Source organism: Pseudonaja textilis, chromosome 1, assembly GCF_049901715.1.
Source record: "Pseudonaja textilis isolate UNSWEBS1 chromosome 1, rPseTex1.2, whole genome shotgun sequence".
NCBI classification, from domain to species: Eukaryota; Metazoa; Chordata; class Lepidosauria; order Squamata; family Elapidae; genus Pseudonaja; species Pseudonaja textilis.
The window spans coordinates 101,732,452-101,758,565 of record NC_141990.1 but is presented as its reverse complement, the minus strand read 5'-3'; positions in this window follow the sequence as shown (position 1 = coordinate 101,758,565).

Below are 26,114 nucleotides of genomic sequence, written 5' to 3'. Positions count from 1 at the left end.
ATTTTTTTTTGCAGGAGAGATATATTTGCAATTCAGCAAGTTGAACTGTATCCAAACTCAAGATGTGATTGTTTTATGGAAGAGTTTATACTGACAATTTTCCTCCCTCCCCACCAAAAAAATGTCAGTGGACACAATCCAACATAGAGCTTTCCCTCTCTTGCACCTAACAAGGATGCAAATATGGCTGGCTTTTTTTTTAATTGTAACCTGGCAACACTTCTTTCATCTCAGCATATGAATGAGGTATCCTTAAGTTATTCTTATATTTATCCATAATAATAGCATTCTGTCCTTTATTTCAACACTATCTGAAAATAGCCTCAACTACATATAATCTCTTAGGATTTGTCACCCATCACATTAAGTCAGATGGCTGGCAAGGAGTAGAAATGGAGGCAGGATAGGAAATAGAACATGAACTGTAAAAAGTATCTTGCTAGTAGAATTTTCTATCAACACAATGGTAGGTGGAAAGCTGAATAGTGGGAATGGCTTATAACCCTGTTTAATTCCAGTGATCCCAGTTGATTTAAATGTGTCTTGCAACTGTATTATTTTTAAATTTTTATTTATATCACTCTCTTATTTTTATAAATTACAAGCCAAACATAACTAATACTATTTTCTCCACGATACCAACCCTGTGAGATGGATTGGGATAAGAGAGAGAGTGACTGGCCCAGATGCCTTTCAACCTTAAGGTAGGACTAGAACTCACAGTCACCTGCTTTTTAGCCTGGGCCTTAACCACTAGACCAAACCAACTTTCATTTTTGTATGTATTACAAACTATGCCATTGTTTCAAAAGGGGGGGGGGGGAAACCAATGCAAGCTAAATTCATGTGGAATGTATTTTTTCATTAACAATTCTAGATTAAACCAGGAGGGGTTGTACTTCTATATAAAAATGGTTTAGGTGTACTGCATATCACAAATGTGCTTTATTTTATGTGGGGCACCAATTGAGACCAAAACTAATTATTCCCCCATGCAGTTTTAAGATTTGCTTCTACCCTGGGCTTCTATTTGCTGCTAAAGAAAATTCCTGTAAAGAGACCAGGTCTGGCTGATCAGTAAATAAATTATCTTACATTTTGAGCTCTATAGGAAACACAGAAGAAGCTACAAGAGCTGTTTGCTTAATTAGTTTCATTATAGAGTGCACAAAAAGCTATGAGGTGAATATTAGGCTGTTTCCATGTTTCAAATAGGCAGATGTTAATAAGATTAAATCAAATGCTCTTTACTCCCATAAAGACTGTTAGATGCTCAAAGAAGCTCAACATTTCATTTTCTTGAAACATTCTCCGGTTCCTAAACATCATTATAAATCTTTCTTATTCAAACTTGAATTGTGACAGTCATCTCATTGACTTGAAGGCCTCATTAGTCTTACTCCAACAAACAGGCTTTCCTCCCCCTTCTCTTGCTCTGAAATGTTTATTTACCTCATTTCCTGCTGAACACCCACCTAATTTTAATCCTAGCCTGAACAAACAATACAATCACATATCTGAGATGATTGCTAAAATAAACATAAACCATATGAATTTCAAAAGTTGTTCTTTGCCTCCCTCCTTTCCCCTACATCAAGATAAAATTAAGCAGGCAAAACATTCATTAATTATAGAGGTCAGTGGTGGGATTCAAATTTTTTTACTAGCGGTTCTGTGGGCATGGCTTGGTGGGCATGGCAGGGGAAGGATATTGTAAAACCTCCAATCAGACGTGGTATTTGCCGGTTCTGTGAACTAGTCAAAATTTCCGCTGCTGGTTCTCCAGAACTGGTCAGAACCTGCTGAATACAACCTCTGGTAGAGGTACTGTACACTGCCACTGTAACATATTAAAAAGAATAGTATCCTTTCTTCCCCAAACTGGTGATTTGCAGGTGTATTCGTTTCCATAATAACCACTCAGCATCTATTGATAGCAGACAGAAGTCCTGAAAGTTTGAGCTGAAAAGACTCAATGTTAACTTAATTGTTAGATTAAATAATGCAAACAATTTAATTCCTGGTCATTTAAACCAGTGGTCCCCAACCTTTCCAGATTGGTGGCCCTGCACTGGGGTGAGGGAGGAGAGGGGTTGGTTCTATATTAGTGGCAGGCATGTGCGTGAGAGCACACAGCTTTATTTGTGTGAATGACAGTGTGCGTACATAGAGTTGTGTGTGTGAGCGCAAGTGTCTGCTGAACATGTAAGTGGAGCTGGCTAGATATATTCTCATATTCTCATGAAGTAATGCCTGCAATTTTAACTTGCCTTGCCATGAATGCCAGACATTCACTGTTTTTGGAAAGCAAGACAAAATTGTCCTCACCTCATCCCTATCCCATCATGAATGTCACCTCCACCTAGGTGTTCATGATCTAGACTTAAAATTATATTTTTAGCTGATGTCTTCAGCATTTCTGCCTATCTCAACTTTCTTTTAGGCAGGCCCCTGTGCTTTGATTGGTTACTGAGTACAGTGGCAGGAATGCCTTCCCAACAGGGTTCATAAGGTACATGCATTTGATGTGGTGGCTTTTTTATACATATCCTTAATTAATTTAACTTGATTTACACATTGACAATTGCTTTTCTGGCACATAACACTTCAGTAAGGAAACTACCCATTGCGGGTCCACAGTAGTCATTCATCAAGACTGAACACCTTTCAAGTTGCTTCTGAAGCTTTCCAAGCCAAACAATTCTTGTAGCAAAATGTAGCCAGCATCCACACAAGACAGGAGCAGCTTAAGGTTGCGATGTAGATATGTCCTAAGAAGTGAACCCAATGAAATATAGTGAGAACTAATAACACATGCAAATAATTGTTTTTGTTTTTTTTAAATGCAATGGCACATTTGCTTAGGAAGGTCCAAGAAATATACTGGAACTTACCTCTGAGAAAATTTGTGTAGACTTACACAGCATAAGACTTACTAAATAAATAGCAATAGCACTTGGACTTTTATACTGCTTTACAGTGCTTTACAAGCCCTCTCTAAGAGGTTTACAGAGTCAGCATATTGCCTCCAACAATTTGAGTCCTCATTTTACCAACCTTAGAAGGATGGAAGGTTAAGCAACCTTAAGCCTGGTGAGATTCGAACTGCCATATTGCAGTTAGCCGGAAGTCAGCAGAAGTAGCCTGCAGTACTGCAGTCTAACCACTGTACCACCGTGGCTCATGTTATGTACCTATTGCATATATTGTCAGAAGAAACTTGGAGACTAGCTGCCTTTGCTGATTTTACTGGCTGGGCAGAAGATACTGAAGATGGTAGCATGGGTATCAAGGTCTTAAGTCATGCAGGGCTTTAAAGATGATAGCCAACATCTTGACTTATACCTGAAAGCAAAGTAATAACTGGGACATGCCTCAGTAGCAACATAAAATGAAACGAAAGATTATTAATAATTGTAATTAATCAGTAATCAATGACATATCTCAATGTGCTGTAGGTATGTCTCATTAGAATTAGGAGACTGACAGATAAAGAGCCATAATTAGGTATAGTTGAATAGGAAGTTTAACTTCATCTGATGCATATCCATTGTTTATATGCAGTTATTCTTACTGCTGTCAGCATGAAGAAGACGCTTAGCAGGAGGTATTTTTTCCAGAGATCCTTTGTATAGTTGTTTTCAGTACAAGCAGTCCTCAACTTACAACTGTAATGAAGCCTGCCCTGTGTGAGCCTAAGTTGTGAAAGTTATAAAGTGGGTCACCCATGTGTCTAATTTTACATCCCTTTTTAATATTATAGTTGTTAAGCAAACACTTCAGTTGTTAAGGAAAGACATTGTTTGTTATAGGACACTTTTGCCAAAAACCAATAGTAATTTTAAGCAAAAACACCCTAAATCATGGTCATATGACATGGGTGCTGCAAATGGCTATAAATGAGGGCCAGTAGCAGAGCAATCGTGTAACCACAGCAGGCCTGGAACTTCAGGATGTTGGGGAATCTGTTGTAATTCGAACAGTCACTAAATGACCAGACATAAGTCAAGGACTTCCTAGATTCAAATTTTCTCCACTCTTACTCCCTGTCCATCTCCAATAGAAAACCAATAATCTACAATTGGAGTATTCTAAATGAAGAAGTTCCAGGAAGTTCATAGAGAAGCTGTTCCTCCAGACTTATCCAAACAATTAGAATAATATGGTCTATTAGTTTTGTCTTTTTCACTTGAGATTAAACTGCCACCCAAGTATATGTTACTGTTTATCTTCTTAAGTCATTTGCATAACCCATCACATTTACATAGTGACGGTTTTATATACAAAGCTAAGGTGGATTGATCAGCAATATGCAAGTTTGTGGTTTATGCTCATAGAGAACATTTTTTACCTGAAAGCAACAAATACAATGCCTGTCATGCAGGGAGTAAGTAGAGATTACCATTTTACAGGGGATTAGATCAAAGAAGGATCAAAGAAGACACTATATATGACAGCTGTTGGCAAGAGATACCATATTGTAAATGTATTTTCTTCCAGTGAAGCATTTAGTAGAATTTTCATGCTTTGCTTTATCACACACGGATCTTGCAGCAATGTGCTCCATTGTTGCAGGAACTGTAATAGTTCAAGACAGGAAAATTAAGATGGTCACAGATTATTTTCAAAATGCTTTGGAGGATTAGTATATGGAGATGATCTAAGGAATAAATACTATGGTATATCTATTCCATGCCATCTATCATAATGTTAGAGATTGTGAAGCATACAAAAACATTTACTTCCATCTGAAAAATAGGTAAGAAGCAGTTGATGAATATCATTTTGAAAATTGTCCTATAAAAGATGCGCTGGTTTTAAGATGAACTAAGAATTATTTCTATCTTTTCTAACTGCAGATTTGATGTTCTGAGTACCAAGAGTACCATTATGTAAATTACGGCCTACTTGCCATTACAACATGAATATTTGCATTTTATCTTTTAGAAAATCGAAAATAATTGCTGAATGATCTCAGTTTCCTTAAATGATTAAACAGCATTTTTTTTTTACCTTTTAGCTCACATTCAAAGTGGAAATAAATATTCCATGCTCTTTAGCATAGTCTTTAGCAGATGTTTTTGTTCTTAGTGACTTGCTGTATTTGAATTTCAAGTACACCTCATTGGTTTCTGCTTGACAGTGTAATTAGAAATGAGTTATTGAAACTTATTCTTGGGAAAGCTTTTATATAATTTAGCTCAAATAATAAAACTATTTGTTAGACAAGGAATGAAGATTGGGATGGTCACAGGCAGAGAGAAATGTAGCAGGAAGGCAGTCAAGCCACTCTTGAACATTTGAGAGAAGTTGCCACTTCCTGCCTCTGTGTTTATTTCAGGAGCCAGTGGTCCTGGGTTCTGGTTGCTGTTTTTTAATGTTGGTGATAAATCTCTCATGAACAATCTCACTGGGGCAGGGCCAAGAAAAGTGGCTTGGTTCTTATCTTGCAGGAAACTCTGCAGATAATCAGAGATTTGGTCCCAAGATAACTGGATGTGGAATCTTATTCTTGAAGCTGATGTATAGGGTCACAGTCAGTGGTGGGATTCAATTTTTTTTTTACTACTGGTTCTGTGGGTGTGGCTTGCTGGGCATGATATGGCTTGCTGGGCATGGCTTGCTGGCCGTGGCAGGGGAAGGATACTGTAAAATCCCATCCCCTCCCCACCCCACTAACCTGCTTTCCAGCTCCGTTCTCCTGTGCAGGGCAACAAAAGAAGACCCAGCCAATCAGCTGGCACTCAGGAGGCAGAAAATAGATGGGGGTGGGGCCAGTCAGAGATGGTATTTGTCGGTTCTCTGAACTATTCAAAATTTCTGCTACCAGAACTGGTCAGAATCTGATGAATACCACCTCTGGTCACAGTGGATTGCTTATTGTGCCATTCCGTCCTATTGCACAGCAATGTCACTTATCTTGGAATTGGTGGTGGACTTGTAGGACTTCAAATCCATTTCCTTGGGGCAAGGATTAGAGGCAGCTAAAGAATTTGTAGCCACTATGACAATAATGGACTTGCGCCTTGTCATCAGGGAACTGAGTCATGTAGAAGGCCATGCAGAAAAGATGCCTAGAGGGCTGCTGTCAAAAAAAATCCCTACAAAATCAGTACAATATAGGTCATATTCAGGCCTTAGTGGTAAAATGATAATATTTCTTCACCCATACCACAACTTCAGAGTCAGAACAGATAGTCCTGTTTAAGGTTACCCAGATCATATTAAGGAACAATATTAAGGAACAATGAATTGAAAGAATATTTATAGGCTACTATGAAGAGTTTGCAGATACACTGGGGAATAAAGTCACTCACATTGCCTCAGACTTTGATGCTAGTTGGATAGGAACTATAAGATGAGTAAAGTTACATCTCTGAAGATTATCTGGGATGAGTTGGCATGTATTGATCCTGCAGAGGTGGATATAGTCTAGCTGATAGCTGATAGCCTGGTTTCCTTCCCTTCTTGGTTAATTAAAGCCTCCGGAAAGAAGGTTTGGCTATAAGTGAGGCTGAACATTCTTGAGGAATGAAGTAATGCCAATTGTCTGAAGAAGGTATATCCTCTCAAGATGTCATTGCTCTACTTGGCAGTTTTAGGTCATTATGAGGCACTCTCCAGCTTTCCCTGGTGGGGGGGCTCTATGAAAAACTCCTGGGGAAACAGATTGTCTGACTCCTATGGCAGAACCAAGATAAGGGAAGGGAAGCCCTTCTGGAGCTGTTTAAGCTCTCTATGATCTTAACTTATATCAAATATCCAAATCTATTTGACGAGGATTGCATTTGTTGCCAAGAGTCTCCTTTTTGAGTGGGTGGTTCCTTCAGAAGGGCTTTTCATTATGTGGGATCTTTTGCATATCTCCAACTTGTGCGCCATTACAGCTTCTTCTGGATTGAGAGACCTTACTTGTGCTTTGGTTACCTCCTATCTGGCAGGTTCCTGTTTATAAAAAGTAGTTTTATTAAAAGAATTAATAGAACATTCAAAGAAAACGCTTAGTAAATATAAAAGAGAGAAAAAAGAAAAGGAAGGTTAAAAGAGCAAAGAAAAAAGGAGAAAGAAAGGAAAAAAGAAAGAAAGAACAGAAAACATAAAAAGAAATAGAAAAAAGGCCTTTTTATTTTAAATTTCTTGTTTTATTATAGAAAATAAAAAACAGTAGAACAAAGAAACAAATTTTTGTTTAGAAAAAACAGATTTCTGATCTTTCTCTTGGAAATTCTACCTACAATTCTAATCAAATCTCTCTAAAATTACATCTGAATTCCCTCCTTTCTATAACCTAATCTTTATCATCATTAAAACAATAAAACACAAATTCATTTTCTTTTTTATTCAAAAATTCCCAGACAGGGTTTCTAGTCATTGTTCAATGTCCCAAATGAGCTATCTCTAATGAAAGAAGTCAATTTGGCTATTTCAACAAGTTCAGTCAATTTCATCAACCATATCTCCATGGTGACTGTTGCCAAATACTTTCCATCTTTGTACATATAGTCTCACCATTGTAATCATATACAGAAATAATCTTTCATGACAGTTTTCTAATTGTGCATCCACCAGTCCTAAAAGGAAAAGGTCTACTTTAATCAAAAACTAATCTATAAAATCCTCTGTATCAGTGTGTGTATTTGAATCCAATATTGTTTCAGACAACATCTGTTTTAGACAATACCTGTTTTGGCAACTGATGTACCATTCAAACAATAGCAAAAAGATATGTCTAATTTTGTATGCCAAGGAAAAGAAATACATGTTAAATTAAAAAAAAAAGTCTGACAAGACGCAAAGAGAAAAGGAAGATTGAATTTCCTGGACTTCCATTGTATTTTGCAGCTTGTTGTTTGGTTTGGTCTGGATGAAAGAATAGATGTTGCTGAGAAACAAAAGATTTTAGAATTAGAAGAATTCAATCTAGGTTTGGATAGCATGGATGTTTACGATACCCCTCCAAAAAATTAAAATTCGTGTTGGTTATAAAAAACATTTTATTAGACCTGTCTGTACTGCATCTACATGTGACTTCCTTAAAGGTCACTCAGAAACTCCAGTTGGCCCAAAATGCAACAAATCAAGCATTTATAAGCCCAGGGGTGGGATGCTACCGGTTCTGCACGGCTCTATAGAACTGGTAGCTCTGAAGAGCAGCAGACACTGAACCGGTTCTGTGTTTGCTGTTGTTTGGCCCATCCGCCCACCCGGCCTCTTACCTGTCCTTTATTTCCTGCTTTTTCAACCTCAGCTGCTTTGCGCGGCACAACTGAGGTTGAAAAAGCAGGGGAAAAGTGGCTTTTCAAATGCTGCACACCCACGCGCAACAGTTTTCAGCTGTATAGACAGCTTAAGGCTTTTTACACACAGCGCAAAACGTAGTCACTGAACCGGTAGTAACACTGGTTGAATCCCACCCCTGTATAAACCTCAATTGATTTGCCCATTAAAACCTCTGCTTTGAGAGCTGCACTGGCTACTAGTGTGCTTTAGGATACAATTCAAAGTGTTAGTCATCACTTTAAAGGCTGTTTATAACTCAAGGCTGCATTTTTTTTCAAAATCACTTATTCCCAGTGTTTGCACATCCATTAATATGGAAGGGCTTTCTCTGGAACTATCCCTTAAGGAATGTCATCTTTTGTGATCTTGAAGCAAGCCTTTTGCACCATTACTCCACTTCTTGGGAATATATGTTATCTGAAATCAGAGAAAGACCAATCCTCCTGCCCTTTGCAAAGTTGTTAAGGCCTGTTTATTCAACAGACTTTGGGTTCTGAGATATTTGTCTTGCCATATAAACCACCATTTATATGCGGGTATGTCCTCGGTGTTGTTACTACTATTACAAGATTCCTGTATATAGTTATAGTCTATGAGCAATTCAGAATTAGACCAGAGTAGCGTGCAAGTATGTTGGTAAATAAACATACATTTATCGATTCCCTTATTAGCCCATTATTGATCCCTATAGCTGAGTTAAAATAACCAATAATTAACTAGCAATCACTATTAAAGACAAAAGGCAAGAAGAAATACTAATACATTAAATAATCAGGGGTGGGATTCTACCAGTTCGCACCTATTCGCTAGAACTGGTTGTTAACATTCTAAGCAGTTCTGAGAACCTGTTGTTAAAAGAAATTACTGGCCTAATCCTGTAAGGAAGGCAGGAAGGAAACATTCTGGTGTTGCTTACAGAAACTGCCTCTCCGTTAACCCTTATTACATTCTTGGCAGGACTAGGCTTTCTGTCTCAGGAACTTCTCTGGAGTTTTTTCCCCTCCTTTGCTGGTACTTTGCTTGTGTGGAGTGACCATTCAAAGTTACAATGGCACTGAAAAAAGTGACTTATGACAATTTTTCACACTTACGACTGTTGCAGCATCCCCACAGTCATGAGAGGCCAGGCGAGGAGATGTGTGCCTCGATGTGAGTGATATTAAGTTGGCCACACCCAGCCAATAACATGACCACCAAGCCATGCCCACCAAGTCACATGACCACCAAGCCATGCCCACCACCTAAGCCACACCCACAGAACCGGTTGTTAAAAAAAAAATTGAATTCCACCCCTGCAAATAATTACTTTCACTTAGGCAGGAAAATAAATGAGTTGGGATTCTTTTGTACTGTTTAATGTTTGCATACAAATATACATATATACCTACATTGTCTGTCCTTCTGAATTCTATAATGAGATTCACTACAAAGAGTTTTTTTAAAAAATTATGTCCAAGCTCATTTCAAATAAGCCATAATGTCTTTGGAATGAGTAGTTAAGCTGCTGTCTAGCAGAATGTATAGTATGGTGACCATCAGGTTTTGTTAAATGATTAATGCTATTAAATGATTAACTCATTTGAAGTTCTCATTCCGGCTGAGTATAAACAGAAGGTAAAACACTTTTAAATCAATTACCTGATGATGGTCAAATAATCTTCTTATATTAATAAAAGTAATTATTATATGTCAAGGCTACTCATTTTAAAGGTTTCAAGATCAGGCCATATATAACATCGAACCATTATTTGCATATTATGACTAAAAAGAGTAAACAGTATACAAAAAAAAATTGTAAACATTTATTGAATGTTGCACCTACCTATTAGAGTAATTCACCAGAATCCCCAAAATTGCAAAATTAGTGAGAAAAGAGGATTTTAACATATGGCTATGCAAGCAGCCCCCACCCACAAGCCCTTAGAAAGATCAATTCTGAAACTTGAAGGGATTTTCATAGCCTGTTGAACATGACACATGGTGCATTAACTGGTGCACCAGAAAGGTTGCAGTGCAAATATATGCAGTACAATTACTCCTGTTTCTACAACTTATGAATAGCTAACACTAAAATGTAGACCATCCTCAAAAAATATAACTCAACTACAAGAGAAGAATGGGAAGATCAAAAATAATAAGCAGCTCTGGCCATAGATAAATATTACATCTTTTTTTTCTCTCTTTCAACTCTCAGGTTGACTAGCAAAATCAGTTAATGCCGTTAATGTTAATGCAATTTATTATTAAGAAAAGGAGGAAATCACCTTCCTGGTAATAAGTTGTTGATTAGGTTACTTGTAGGTGGAAGTCACAGGCCAAATTAACACACTGCTGGTACTGTTTTTCAGAACTATGCATAATGACTCAATGCACAAGTAAAAAAAAAAAAGCATAGAATCATGTTGGAAGTATTGGAAGGCTTTTATTCTTACAATAAATTATTGATTGATGAGCTTTCATGTGCTGGTTTTTCCTTTCTGCTTGAAATTGATTTAAAAAAATACAAATTAGTCCAGAACATATTCCAAAAAAAGATGTGAAGGAACATGGGAATGGGCATATACTCCAAATCCTTCAGTTTCTCCTGCTTTTGTTTTTTTGGTGTGGGGTTTATTTTGGCTCAACTCTAGCATTAAATTCTCAGATCCAGAAAGTTTTGGCCTGCTGCAGACATAAATAATTGGTGTGTACCTTTGTTGGGGTTATATTATGGGTATGTAAATGTGTAGAAGTAACTGTCAACCATCAAGCAATAACCCAAAACTTTTTGACAATAAAAAAACATGCAAGACTGTTGAAATAAGTGGAATAATAAATTGGCGCATGACATTCACTGGCAGGCAAAAAGGTTTTGACAGACAAAGAAAAGAACAGAGCTTCTTCTCCTTCCTCCTCATGCATTTGATCTAGCCAGCAAATCATAACATTACTCACTTTCCTTAAGGGTTGAATGATAAAGGCATAGATTTGTTATCACTACTTTGTGTCATTGTATAAAAAGGATTAGCCTTTTTGGCAACAAAAAGTGAATTCAAATGCCTTAGCATGAGGCTAAGTTAGCAAATGCTTTTGGTAGCATTAGTGTGCCATACCAAAACATAGAGTTTTTCCTAATCTTTTTTTAAACCATCAAGATAGCATCAATGCTAGATTCACAAAGACCACCCAAAGCGCAGTCTAGGACAGAGTTCCCAAACCTTTCTGGCTCTGCAAACCAACGGGGGTAGGAGAGGGGATGGTTCTGTGCGCACAATAGCTAAGTGCACACACACATCTCCATTTGTGGGACTGGTGGGCATGCGCCTTCACCGCTCACACAAATGAAGCATGCATGTAGACAATGCTCCTTGTGCAAGTGGAGGTTGTGCATGTATGCTCACCCGCCACTTTGTGTGACCCGGTTCTGAACAGCTCTCAACCTGGCCTTCATATAAATAGTAAATTATATGAGAGACCAGATGAAACCTTGCAGAATTGTGTTGGATAATTCCCAGGAACGAAAAGAGGTTTCCAAGTGCCATATTCTGATAATGCCGAGAAGGAGGGGTGGGATTCCATCGGTATAACAACCGGTTCACTGCCAGCTGATCTTCAGAGCAAGGGGTTCACCCGAATTGGTCTGAACCAATAGAATCCCACCCTTGCCCAGAAATAGTAAGATTTGTAAAGTGCAGTCATTCTGACTTTTTCCTATATCAAAGAGAAAAAAAAGCAATGGTGACAAAAATATACATCAGTGTATGCTACTCTGACATTAGATCATTTATAAACTTTTTATTAATTCATATACTTATTTTTTTTATACAGTAAGAATATGGAACAATATTTCATGGTCTAATCTGATCTACCTTACGTAAATTGTGGGATTTTGTGAGGAATAAGCTCCTCTCCCAAACCCTCTACTCTTCTCCACAACGTAAGATGCATTTGTAGGTGATCTGTCTAAATTTCTGAATCTGAAATCCTGACTCTATTTATTCTATTCTATTCTATTCTATTCTATTCTATTCTATTTTATTTTATTTGGTTTATCAATTGCTTACAAGATAATAGGTATAAGTAAAAACATAGTTATGAATACATGGATACATATAAGAAAAATAAAAGAAACAATAGGACAGGGACAGTAGGCACGTTGGTGTGCTTATGCAAGCCCCCTACAGACCTCTTAGGAAAGGGTGAGGTCAATAGTAGACAGTCTAAGGTTAAAGTTTTGGGGGTTTGGGGAAGAAACTACCGAGTCAGGTTTTCATATTTTGGTTTATTATTGGGGTTGAGGATGTTTGTTTTTGCTTTACTTTTATAATGAATTGGTGTATTATGGAAAAGGTACAAATAAATATATACAAGTATGTAAATAAATGGGGATTTAAAATAGTTTAAAAGAAATATGCAAAGTCCCTGCAGAGCTTAAAAAAAAACTAGTCTCATAATGACTCCCTCTTTGAAAATGACTACTGACTATTCATATGATTCCAGATTTTCGGTACCTTCTGTCTTCTGCTGCCTAATGAAATGCCCAATCAGAAAAGCCTTTGACCTGGCATCTTTCTTGTGGTATCACTTACAATAGCTGAAAGTGTAAGCATTTACAACATTCACTAGGATATTTTACCGCTAGCAATTATTTACAGCCCAGCACCTGAAAAGACAAGGAGCAAGAGGCCCAGTAACCTTTCACCTGTAACACCCTAGTCTGTCCCCCTGCCCTGAACTATTAGGCTTCCACAAAACAAAGGGGCAGACAGCATTCTTCTGAGTAGATTAATCATAAGCAAAAAGCATCCTCCTCTGAATAAGGGGCAATCTCTGCTGCTGCTGCTTCCTCTTTTTTTCTTTTTCTTTTACTTACTATAGCCATGAGAACCTTTGAAGCAGGGAGTAGATTATACAGCAATAAAAAGGAGGTGTGATAATTTCCGTTTGAATGTTTCGGTAAGCTTTTTCCATTTTCAGTCTTCTGTCCAGGTTCAGCATTTCAAGATTTCTGTTTAAACTGCCAGCAGCTTCTCAGTTGTTCCCTGTTAAAAATAACTCTTTATTTTTGTCTTTTCTCCCTGGTTTGCAAAAATTATTCTGGAGTGCACTTATTTTCTAATGGTCACATTTGGGTTTTTAATTTTTGATTCTGCCGATTGAATAGTGTGACCTGCGAGATCATTATATTCCCTGGTGAAATGTAAAGCCTGACAGTCTTCAAGACCTTAAGTCTGTAGTATCTTGGACCCTTGGGCAGATGTGGCATTTTAGGAACATGACATGAGCACTTCCAAAAGAAGAAATATGAATGTATGGCTGGTTACAAAACAATTTTACTCAGAAAATAAGAGTTTGCTTCCCCTTATATTCTTTAGCGTTCCAGAAGAATGGTCTGTATCATCTCAGCTTACCTTTGAATATTTTACTTGGGGAAGAATGGTGAGATTAGAGGAACCAGATGTACATCTTCTTGAAGTACTGGATTGCACCCATGCACCAGTTTTATTTTCTAAAAATGCCTCCAGGATCTATGTGCAGTTCAGAGGCATTGTTAGACATGGCAATGATGACCGAAGGTAGCATATTGCATTGTAATATGCTTGGTTATAACAGGAGTGGGGAACCATGGCGCCTTTATGATTTGTGCATTCAAACTCCCAGAATTCCGGACTCAGCATGGCTAGGTGAAGAATTCTGGGAGTTGAAGTCCAAAAGTCATAAAAAGAGCCATGGTTCCCCCACCCCCCCAACTTATACTTTTTTAAATTGTGGGCCATAGAGCTTAGTGGCCACTAAAAAAGATTTTGTGGATATAATATTGCAGGTATAGATTTTATTATAATGGCCCAAACTGATGTATGCTTCAGTATGTTAACTACTTGGAGGAGATTGGTGGTTTATTTATTTATTATTTATTGGCATGAAAATGAAAATATACTCCAATTATTTCAGTATTTTCAGTATTTTGGATTTCCCTGCATCCCCCCGCCCAAATATCTATATCTATATAGATATCTATATCTATCTATAACTATATCTAACTATCTAGGTCTCTCTATCTCTATCTATCTATCTATCTATCTATCTATCTATCTATCTATCTATCTATCTATCTATCTATCTATTTATCTATGTCCACCATAAGAATAAAGAATGTCGTTATAGCAAATGAGTGTTCTGAAAATGAAACTGTCAGTTGAAAATCTGTCCTCAGACTTAAAATGGCTGTGGGTGGATTCTTTTTTTTTTTAAGTGGAAGGTTCACTGTTAGGCATTGGAAATGTGTAGTGTTATCTAGCATTTTGCTCTCTTCTTTTGCTCACACATTAGTTAAAATATTTTTATATTTTATCGGTGTTCTTTTGACTCATTAGGTGCCATCCATCCATCTCAGTGTATTCCTCAAAACTAGGCAAATATACAGCCAGCATTCAATCAGACCACTGAATTTTTTTAAACTTCAATGCTAGGTGGCAAAAATTACAAGTGAAACACCATGTTTTAACTTTATCTGGAAATTCTTTGACCTCATTACATCTTACAGAAAGGGTATATGGGGCTTTCTTTTAAAAATGTCAATTAAGAATGAATAAGGTATTAGAGTAGACAATCTTTCTGAGAAGGAAATGTCCCAATTTGCCTTAATTTCACCTATGTGTGAAAATTATTTGCCATAATTTTCACACATAGAAATATATATCACATCCTTGAAATGTGATTGTAGCAAGACAATTCACTATGAACATTGTGGAGATGAACCATTTTATTATTAAAATAAAAGATATGGATGAGAAGTGTGTAGTTTCCGAAGTTGGTGAATTTTTACTTCATTTTTCTTTCTTTTTTCTTCAGAATAAACATTGAAGATAATCAGCGATGTGCTAAGTGTTAGCACACCATGATATGCTTTTTAATCACAAAGCAATCAATAATCTGTCTTTGGGAAAAATAAAGGCTTGAAATATAGTCAAGACTTCTGGTCTGTGTAAAGCAGATATTTTTTTCTTGCCAACTGTTAAAAAAAATCTTACTCTGCACCTGACTAAACTCCAAAGAAACAGGAAAGGGAATGAGGAAACATTCTCCCCCTGCTTGTTAGAACAGTTGTATTAATTGTTACAGTGTGTGTGTGTGTGTGTGTGTGTGTGTGTGTGTGTGTGTGTGTGGAGTGTATCAGTGTGATATATATCATTTTGCCATCTGAAAAACAAAACTTTATTTCATTTATATACGAATTAATACCCTGTCTTCTAAAGTATGTGCATTGCTTAGTACAACACATAATGAAAACTATATCATAATAAAAGAATATACTCATTGGGCAATACCACAAGGTTCTCATCTAGCAGGCCAATACACAATATTCTGTTCGTTAATGGTTTGTCTGGATTTATCCCACAAGGCCTGCTTTACACAGTAATATATAGCATTTTTTGAAACAGATGTTTCAAAACTGGATAGACTGTCTGGTTGTGAAATAAGTGTGTGCAAGCAATTCCTTGTTTTATAAACTACAAATACATATGCTAGCCCAGCCTACAGGTTGTTGTGGATTTTTTAAAAACGATAATGACTGTAAATAAGTTTGTATCCCTCAGAGACAAAATTTCAATGACACCTGCCTGCTCAAAGACAAAGAAAGGCGAAATCCTCTCTTCCTTCTTCTTTTTGATGTCACATTGATTTGGCCAGTCCTAGGATTACTTGGGCTACTATAGGCTCATGTGGGTCACCCTCTCCTTTTCCATATCTGCTTTCTCACAGCACTTGCTCCCTTAGGCAATGCTAAATAGGGTAATGTGTGCAGATCACGCAGGAGCCAAGTGTTCCTGGGAGGATTTTTTTAAAAAAAATCAGCTCAGGATTTCTGTAAACAGGCAAAACAAAAAAAAAGTTGTGTTCGAACGGACTCCACTCCACCTGTTTAAAAGTCGCCTTGGGGTCTTTCTTTCACTGTTAGGAGCTTTAGATCAAACGCCTTAGAAGTTGTCTTGACAACAATGTGGAAGTGGCTTGCCAATCTGGGCATCAAGTAGGCATTTGGAGTTGATCTCCCCGAGTTGATCTCGGGCTGGAAAGGGTCAAGTCAGTTGTATTATTGATCACTTGATTTTCCGGGAGGACTGGATCACTTCCCTCCTGATGAAGCCTCCCTCCTTTCCTAGTTCTGGGAATTACCGCTGTAGGAGTTTTGTCACTTTTGGAAAAATTCCATCAGAGGCTAGGAATTCCCACAGGAAGGAGGAGAAAAATACTTTTAAACGGAAAGGCACGTGTAATTTCCAACCCAATACGAGTTCCACTCAAGAGACATTTCACGATTAAAAAGTTCTTCATGTTTTTTTTTTTTAAAAAAACGTTAAGCTAACCTATAAGGTCTGATAAAACAGTTTAAGGCACGATTCTCGTTTTTGGAAGTTTTTCTCTTTTAAACAAAAAAACAAAAAAAATCATGTTTAATTGCGCTTCCTTTGCTCGCAAAGGCTACAAAGAATTTGCCCAAATACATCGTCTTTGAGTGTTGTCAGACACCTTACGGGATTTAAGTGCTTTCTTGGGCGGCCCCGGGATCGGTCGTGTGAAACGATATAATTCCTCTCTTTGTCATTCGATTGTCGTGCTTTTCCAAAGCCGAAAGCGGGAAAGGAAAGGGCACCTTCGCCCGGCAGACACGCATACATATAGCCCAAAGTACATAAGACGGAGGATAATACGGGGCGAAATCTGCGAGGGGACATCAGGCAATTTCGTTTGGACATGTGGACATGGGAGGAAGCCACAGAGAGGGAGGACCATTCCCCTGGGGGTGTCCGCTTTAGCTGCGCCCCCCCCCCCGCGGGCTCCCACCCACCCTGTTCCACTTCTCACTTGGCACGCCATCCCGGCAGAAGGAGTTTTCTCTCCGCGACTGGCCACCACCTCCCGCTTCTGATCCCGGGGGAGGGGGGACGAGAGAAGGGAGGGCACAGTGGGGATGTTTCAGGGTTTACCTTCAGCTGATTGAGGGCCCCTGGTGGCATCTTTGGGGTCCTTTTCGTTGCCACGGAATTGGGCCCGAAGGGTGGCCTGAGGCTGCGGTCCAATAAGTCAAGATTGTGGCGCGACGGTAGGAGGGAAACTGTCTGAGACGTGTGTGTGTGATGTATATGTATAAACCGCTTCCCTAACCGCTAATATGATAGATAGATAGATAGATAGATAGATAGATAGATAGATAGATAGATAGATAGATCGATAGATCGATAGATCGATCCATCTATCTATCTATCTATCTATCTATCTATCTATCTATCTATCTATCTATCTATCTATCTATCTATCTATCTATCTATCTATCTATCTATCTATCTCCACTTCCCTCGCCCCCATCATCTTCATACTTGGGACCGCAGTCTGCGGCACCCTGGAGATGAATCTTGGTTTGTGCTATGCCCCCTCCTCAGCCCCCGCTATAAGAAAAAGTACGGGCCATCAATCATGTGGGAACGGCGCATTTTCCCAAGTTAAGCGAATTCCAGTCGCGTCGACTTTTCAGTTCTGTCCTAAACAGGTGCTCGCTCTCCTGGGGCCCAGTGCAAGGCCCCGCGCTAAAGTCCCTGAAAATGTTTTACATTCGATTATTCAATATTCAGACACTTTTAGAATGTCACTGACTGCTGCGTATATTTTATTCTCTTTTATCCAGCTTGGGGGAAGAGAGACGTGTTTGTTCTCCGTCTGCCCAAGTGGGCTTTGGTTTGTTCAATTCTAGCCGCAATAAATCTGTGCTGCGGGACAATCTCGCGGCACTAGAAGGGGCTTCAGTTCTTAACATTTTGGCCGGATCGTGACCATATTGCGATAATTATCATTATTATTTCCCTTTTCATATTGTTTCATGGTATTTCTTTAAATAAATAGCATTCTTAAGCCCGGATCGCTCTCTGAGGCAGATGGAAGTTTCTTAAATATGAAATAAATACATAAATATTCAAGTGGCAACAAGCAACCCAAAGAAATTCTGCCCTTTGCGCCAGACCGTTGGAGAGCATTTCCTCCCCACCCCACTTTTTGACAGCTATTGGCCCGTCTCCACTCGTTTGGTCACAAAGCAAACCGAAGAACTGATGTTTGGAATTGTTTATTAGGCAAAACATTTTATCCTGGGACATAATAGTTCCTGTTGGGTAAATGTATCATATGCTCAAGTATATATCTTTGAAAATACTATTTGCAGTTATAGGCTATTTCATTTGGAAAACTTTTGCTTTCCTCTGGAACTTTTCGACTTGTTTTCTTCTACATCGTCAGTTATGCAATCAGGATGACTCAATACCCCCCCATCCCCACATCACTTGAACCCCTCGAGCTCCGTCATAGATAGACCATCTTCGATGATATACAATGCAAGCCGGTTGGAAATATTCCATAAATGACATCTATATATATTATCCTTATTAGTAGAAGCAGGCTGTCTTTCCAATTTTTTTCCGGTTAAATATCTCTGTACCTGATACCAGCCTTAAGTCTTTATGGGAAGGAGGAGGATTTATTAAAATAAGATAGATGTAATATTTATGCAACACCAGATTGCATTAATGGGGCTTATCGTTTGTGTGAACTTCTTTTTCTATAGTTTTACTCTTCTGTAAAATATTGAGAAGATGGATCTAACAGGTGGAGATCTGCGAATTCTAGATCCTAAAAAAAAATTGTACTTACTGGTTTCCTGAAATTAAGCCCTATTTAAATCCGTGGACTTAGATTTCTGAATAAAGGTGGGTCAAACTTATTTGTAAGGTGGTAAATAAATGCAGACTCGTTGCCTACTTCAATATCTCTAATTCTAATTCTCCAATTCTTCCAGTGGTAAATTCTGTCACTGCTAAAGAATTCTACGTTTAATCCCAACAACACAAGTTGTTGTTGTTGTTGTTTTGCAGCGATAGCTGGTATCGCCCGGCTCCAAGAACGTCTCCAAGAACGTGTGCCAAGAAATTGTTTTGGAGTACACCTGTCCTAGGATGTATTGCAGATACACACTAATATTCGTTTCCACGAGTTACTTTGTCTGTCTGTGCGCGCGTGTAAGAGCGCAATGAAGAACAGCACTGAGAGAGAAAATCAGGTGTGCGGGAATATTCTGTGAACGGAAGAGGCAGCGCGCATGCGCACGCGATATTAAAGCGCGGGAGGGAAAGAACTTGGGCTGATATATATCTATGGAGATTCTCAGTCACCCAGGGCATGGTTGTCCCAGAGGTGTTTTTTTAAGAGGCAACTGGACTTTCTTTTTCTTTGAAGATCTGAAGAAGCGTCTTGGATGAAAAGCGAAACGTCTTCAAAGAAAAACCAGAAAGTCCAGTTGTCCAGTTGCCTCTTTAAAAAGTCCCTGTGGGTCAGGCTTATCTACATTTTGGCAGATAAAAAAATAATTTGAATTTAGTGGGATTCTTAAAATCGGATTGCAGCTGCCCCCTTTATTTAGAAAGCGATCCTTTCTTTTTTTTTTTCAGGGAGCAAAAGGAAGCGCACTTCTTTGCGGTTTAAAATCAAAAGTTAACACGCGGAATGGGTTGTGGTGTCTGTTCCTATCTCTTTTCCGGGTGCACAGGATTAGATAGGTCAGAAAGTTAACTTCGGACAGGCCTTAGTGTCTCTTCTGCGAAACGGCGCCGGCGAACGGGACGGCACTGCGCGAACTGTGGCGGGCGAGTGTCGAAACGCAGGGCCCTCCCTACGAACTTATAACATTTGTTTAAATGCATGCACCCACGGCTCTAAATAAGGCGGCAGCAAAATAGGCACTCCGCCCGGAGTCCCCACTTCCGAGTTGAAGAGACCGCAGAAATCCTTCAAGTATATATATTTTTAAAAAGCACATGAGTACACAGGCGACCACACGCCAACTCCCCTCCCTCACACATTTCCCCTCACACACACACACCGAGCTAGAATCCCCTCCCATTTACACTCACTCTCTCTCTCTCTCTCTCTCTCCTAGAAACAACGTTATTTGCTCTGTTCCAGGCCCGGGCTTCAGTCCCATTGAATAAAACAAGCCGATCCGATAGTAAATGGCCGCCCTCCCTGGAATAGACCGTGAGGTAACGGTGCATGTAGCCTTGCCTCGCTTAATGGTTTGAATCGGATTCTATGGCCTCAGCCACAACACGGCCCTAGCTGTAACATTTATTCTAAATGTTACGAAAAGCGTAACATTTGAACTTAGAACTACAATATCTAAAACGAGCTCCGTGGCAACGAAAGCTACTTCAGTACAGACGGCTGTTTGTAATGAAAGAGAGAAGTAGGAGATAACAAATTTACCCTGTAAGGGCTGGCCATGTTTCTATATATAAGAATGCCAAATGCTCATACAAATGGAAAAGTAGGCCCTATTTAGTTAAAATATGAAAGCTGTACCAGCATCATGTCAAAGGTGTCTCAGAGAACTTGCAAATATCATTTATGGATCTGGCCACTGGATGATCAGTGTCACAATCAAGAATTCATTTGGTTCTTGCATCTTACTGCCAGGTGATTCAATTAAGCGCATACATTTGGTACAATTCACATTCCTTTGTGTGAAGCACATTCATGGTGATTTAGCAAGTTTGAAAAGAGAGACTATTGGTACTGTTGTACTGTAGCAGAGAAGCAGAGTTTTTTTTTAATCGTTCCTGATTATCTCTTTGTTCTTTCTATTAAATCCTAAAGGAAATTTTAAAATAGTAAGTGTGATTCTTCAGACCTTCTGAGCAGATAAAAGATAAACAAAAACTGGTAGAGGAACAACTGCTTAGAGTTGCAACAATTGGCCAGATACACTATTTTGCCCTCTGCATGTGTGCATTTAATAAAATTTAAATAGCAGCTCATCCCACCAAAAGTACCTCTGGGTTCTATGCAACCATCAGATAAAATAGCAAATGTAAAAACAACAGAAAAGTATCAAAACCATATTAATAAACATCATAAAAAGCAGATACAAATCATAGGTGAAGGGTGGATAAAAATAACCCCATCACCAATGAGCCATCTAAGCAAAGCCTATGTACAATATATAAAGTGTTATCTGCATGCAATTTTCACCAAATTTCCTTAAGAGAGCTTGCTAAAATATCCTTTTTTTCAGAAGACAACTGAAATGTCTTTTTATATATGTATCACCAGAAAAGTCAATGCTTTAGAATATTTATAGGACCTATTTCCTCTTTGATTAAAAAAAAATAACACTTTCATTTTTTTTGTTTTTATTGCTTCTGTTGTATTGTTGCAACATGTTAAATCTGAAAAACAACTTGGATAAACTTGATACTTTACAGGAAAAAATAAATTCTGTTTGTCCCCCTAATTCTTGCTACACAGCAAAACTACCTTCCTTCCTTCCTTCCTTCCTTCCTTCCTTCCTTCCTTCCTTCCTTCCTTCCTTCCTTCCTTCAAAAATTTAGGAGAAAAACTGTATTTAAAATCACAGTGTAGTTATAATTCACTATTTTTTTATTAGTCAGCAAAGAATATATTCTTATTTTAACATCAGTTCAGGTGAAAAGCATTTCCTTAGCCTTTACTGTATCTAAATCTAGTAGACAAGGAAGATGTTTTGACTACCAGTTACGAAGTCGAAAAAGATTTATTGAAATCACTGTGAATTATTGAACATTTAATTCCCACTATGAAGAGAAATGGGGAATGACAAATATACTTTTTTTAAAACACAAATAATGGGTGTGTAATTCAAGCATCTGCAATATACTTATGAACAAATATTTATCTTTGTACCTATTTTTGTACCTATGAAGTAATATTTGTTTTCTGTAAGTTTAGTAGAACTGCAATGAAAACAGTTGTAATCTTTAGATTTGAGAGTGTTCAAATTGTGCAGAGTGATGCCAAAGGCAAACTCAAACTACTTTCTGGGCATTTAACATAGGTTTAGACAAACTAGTCCAGAAGTGGGCAACCAGGAAAATTGGGCACTGGAGATGTAGTTTTTCAGGGAAGGATTGAGGAAATATGTTGTTAATCTTAAGAAAAGATAAGTTAAGGGTGAGGATGTGACCATAACTTTAATTAACTGAAGGGATGTTACACAGAAAGAGGCCATGACCTGTTCCCAGAATCCAGGACACAAAATAATGCATTTAAATTACAGGAACACAGATCTTTATTTAATTTTATGGGGGAGAAATTCTAACAGTAAAAGTAGTTCAACAGTCAAACCAATTATATGGGAAAATGACTGGGCTCCCTTTTGTTTGGGTGTGTTTAAATAAAGACTGAACAGTGATTTAGCTCAGATATCCCAAATAGTTCAAAAAGCCTTATTCAAAGGCCAGTAGCACACATGGTACAGTCTGCATGCATTGAAAAACATTCAGATAATTTTAATAAGTGATTCAGGTCCTGTATACGTTCGTTATCCAGCTGCTATTAAAGATAAAGCAGCCTGTCTTTTTCTAAACTACTATATCAAGCTGGAAAAAAAGGGAGGTTTCTATACAAAAAGTTAATGCAACTCTTAACGCAGCCACTCCCCCATGCACACACCACCCCCATTTCTCCTGGGTAGCATAAAGATGGCATGCTTGTATAAAGTCCTAGCCATTTCTTCGAAATATTTGACAAAACATTCACAACCTCAGTAAATGGTTTTTCCTAATTCAACGAGTCAATTTCCATGTGTATGTGTGTGCGTGACAGATTTGTAGATGGAACTTCAAATCAAAGAGATTGCAAAACAACACAGTGATGAAAATGACATTTGCCTAACTCAACCAATCTGAGGCTCATTGCATAAGTTCAAGAGCCAGTTTGGTGTGGTGGGCAGAATAAAAACCAGAAGACCAGGTTTTTTTTGTCTCATAGTGACCTTGGGCTAGTCACTTTCACTCAGCCCAAAAAAGAAGGCAATAGCAAACCACCCCTGAAAAACCTTGCCAAGAAAATTGCAGGCTCTTGTCTAGGCAGACAAGATTCCCCCAGAATCTGATATGGCTGACTGGAAGAAGAAAAAAAGTTTCTGAGGGTGAGATTTGAAGTAATCATAAGTGAGTTTAGTGGTTATGCTTCATTTAAAACAATTAAATATATATGCCATGTTGTTAATGATGAATTACATTGGGTGGTGTAATACATTTTAGGAATCTAGCCCCAAAGAAAGGACTTCTTAAAACCACAATGAATAGAGTTGGGGGGTGGGGGGGTATTTTTAATCCATATAGGCCTTGGATTATTATACATAAGATTTTCTTTTAAGGCCTCAGTGGGAGTTCTGCATATGGTAAGAGTTAGTTTTCTTTTTACAAATTGTAATGATGAGTGACTTTAAGGAGAACTGACACTTGATTAAAACAAAAGAAGACTTGCATTATTTCACAATATTATGTACGAAGATTATTTTAGCACAGAAACAGGACAGAACATTATACACTCTTCTGAAAAGCTGAAATCAAAAAGCTAACAGAATTTAACTTTTGTTGATAAGTAATCTTAAAGACTAATTTATTTATCACACTTATAGGACATTTATATTTAATTGGCTTTTATTTATTCTAGTTAGGAAAACAGCACCAAATAGAGTCAAACTAAATTGAAATATAGATCTTTCAGATTGCCTTATTGCCTAACAAACAAAACTTAGATGAGAACCAAAATGTCCTACTTAGTTCCAAAAATGCAGCCATGCAAATGTTTACAAAATTATAGTGTTTCTAGAAGATATGTGCTTTGTGTATATTTTTTTGAATTAACAAATATGCATCGGATAGGTTGCACAATGAATGGAAGATTTAAGGGCTAGTGAAAATGTATAGAATTTATTGTCTAATGATGTTTATTTAACAGGCCTACATCGTTCAATGGGGGTTTCCTTCCCAGAATGTATGTATAGTATTGCTATTTTAAAAATGAATGATAATCAAATAAAAACGTAAGTAAACTAGTGTGTACATTTCTAGAAATATAGATCTGTGTCATTTTTTATTTACTTACTGAAGCAGAGAGTTTGAATTTATCTCTACCTCTGAGATAAAATCATTTTATAAAACTCTCTTGAATCATATTTTTTGAAACACCAAACAAAGGAAATAGCATGTTCAATTACTGGCATATACAAGGAGTCCAGCAACCATTACATGTGGAATCCACAAGGGCTATGGCTTCTACCCAAAGTTAAACCTTCTTGCCACTACTGAGAGTCTTTCCATTTCAAAGTAATCCCTACTTCTCTATTCCATTCAAAAGTTAGAGTTAGCATTCTATTTTTTACAACATGCATTAGGCTTAATTAAACAAGCAGCCCTACTGGAAAAATGTAAGATCAGTGAATTGGACAAAATCTTTATTTAATAATGTCTTATTAGTTTCAAAGAGGTTTCTTATATTAGGAGCGCAACATACCACATTAGTGCTTAGACAGCGCCACTGGTTTCCAGACTGTTTTGTAACAGTGAAAGCAGATTTTATCTTTATAGCTCTATCCTGTTTGGATCAGGATCCTATTTCTGAAAGTGCCACTAATGTGAGAGATAAAGTGGCTGAACAGGGAGAAAGTCTGTCAGACTCTCTATCCCATCTTAAGAATTGACTTCCCTAGAGGGCCTTGACTGGCATGTACTGTAACAAACTCTTTTAGAGATGTTGTAAATCTTTTGTTTTCTCCTTGTGGTTATGAATTTCTGTTTTTTTATGATTTATATTATCCAGGAAACATGAAGGACTAGTTTCTCAATTACCACCTTGCTCACAAAAAATTGGATAGGAAGAAGCTCTTATCCTAGGTGGAATAGACATACTGTCATGTGGAACTTTCTGTTGCTGGAAATTTGTTTTGTTTTGTGTCAGGTATCCCTGCTTGATGAAGATAATTTTACAAAAATCAGGTTTTTTTTAAACCTTTTCTAAATTGCTTCTGGTGTTTGAGTACCTCATACTTTTGCTTGTTTGAAATTTGAAGAGATTTAACAATAATTAGAAATATGAATTGTCCTATAACAAAATAACAATCTATTAACAAGCCATTGTTTCTTAAACTTTTTGCTCACACTTTTAAAAATTGGGAGGACCCTAAAATAGTTTTGGTTTGTATGGATTACATTTATTGATATTTATCATCTTAAAAATTAAAATGGATGCATTTTATACTGTATTTATAAAGATAAATATTATATTTATTAACGTTTATTTTAAAAATCACTTTTAATGACCCTCTTACTCCTTAATTCAGGGTAGAGTTGGGGCAATTGAATCATGTAAAATAACAACATTAAACCATTAGATAGTAACACAAATATTTTCATAGAAAATGTTTTTAAGAAATAAAAATAATGAGAACTGTTAACATTTTTTGTAAATATCTTCAATATCTAGCCATAATTTTGATTTCTTGGATCCCTGAGAGTATCTTGGGAGAATCCCGACATTCCTTTAACTACACTTTAAGAAACACTGCTATAAGCCGTTTAGCAATAGCACTTAGACTTATATACCGCTTCACTATGCTTTACACCCTCCTCTAAGTGGTTTAGAGAGTCAGCATATTGCCTCCAACAATCTGCTTCCTCATTTTATTGTCTTTGGAAAGATGGAAAGCTGAGTCAACCTTGAGCCAATAAGAATCAAACTGCTGGCAATCAGCAGTCAGCAGAATTACTCTTCAGTACTGCATTCTAATCACTGTGCCACCATGGCTCTTAGGACTGTCTTTATAACATGGAGGGTACATTTGACAACATATTTTCAATTTCTCCCCAAACCAAGTACTTTGGGTGAATCTTTCTTTCTATATTTAGATATGAAAAATGGAAAAAAAAGATATAATTCGCATGCTGATCACCTCAGGACTGTTTATATATAAAGAATGCTGGAATTAA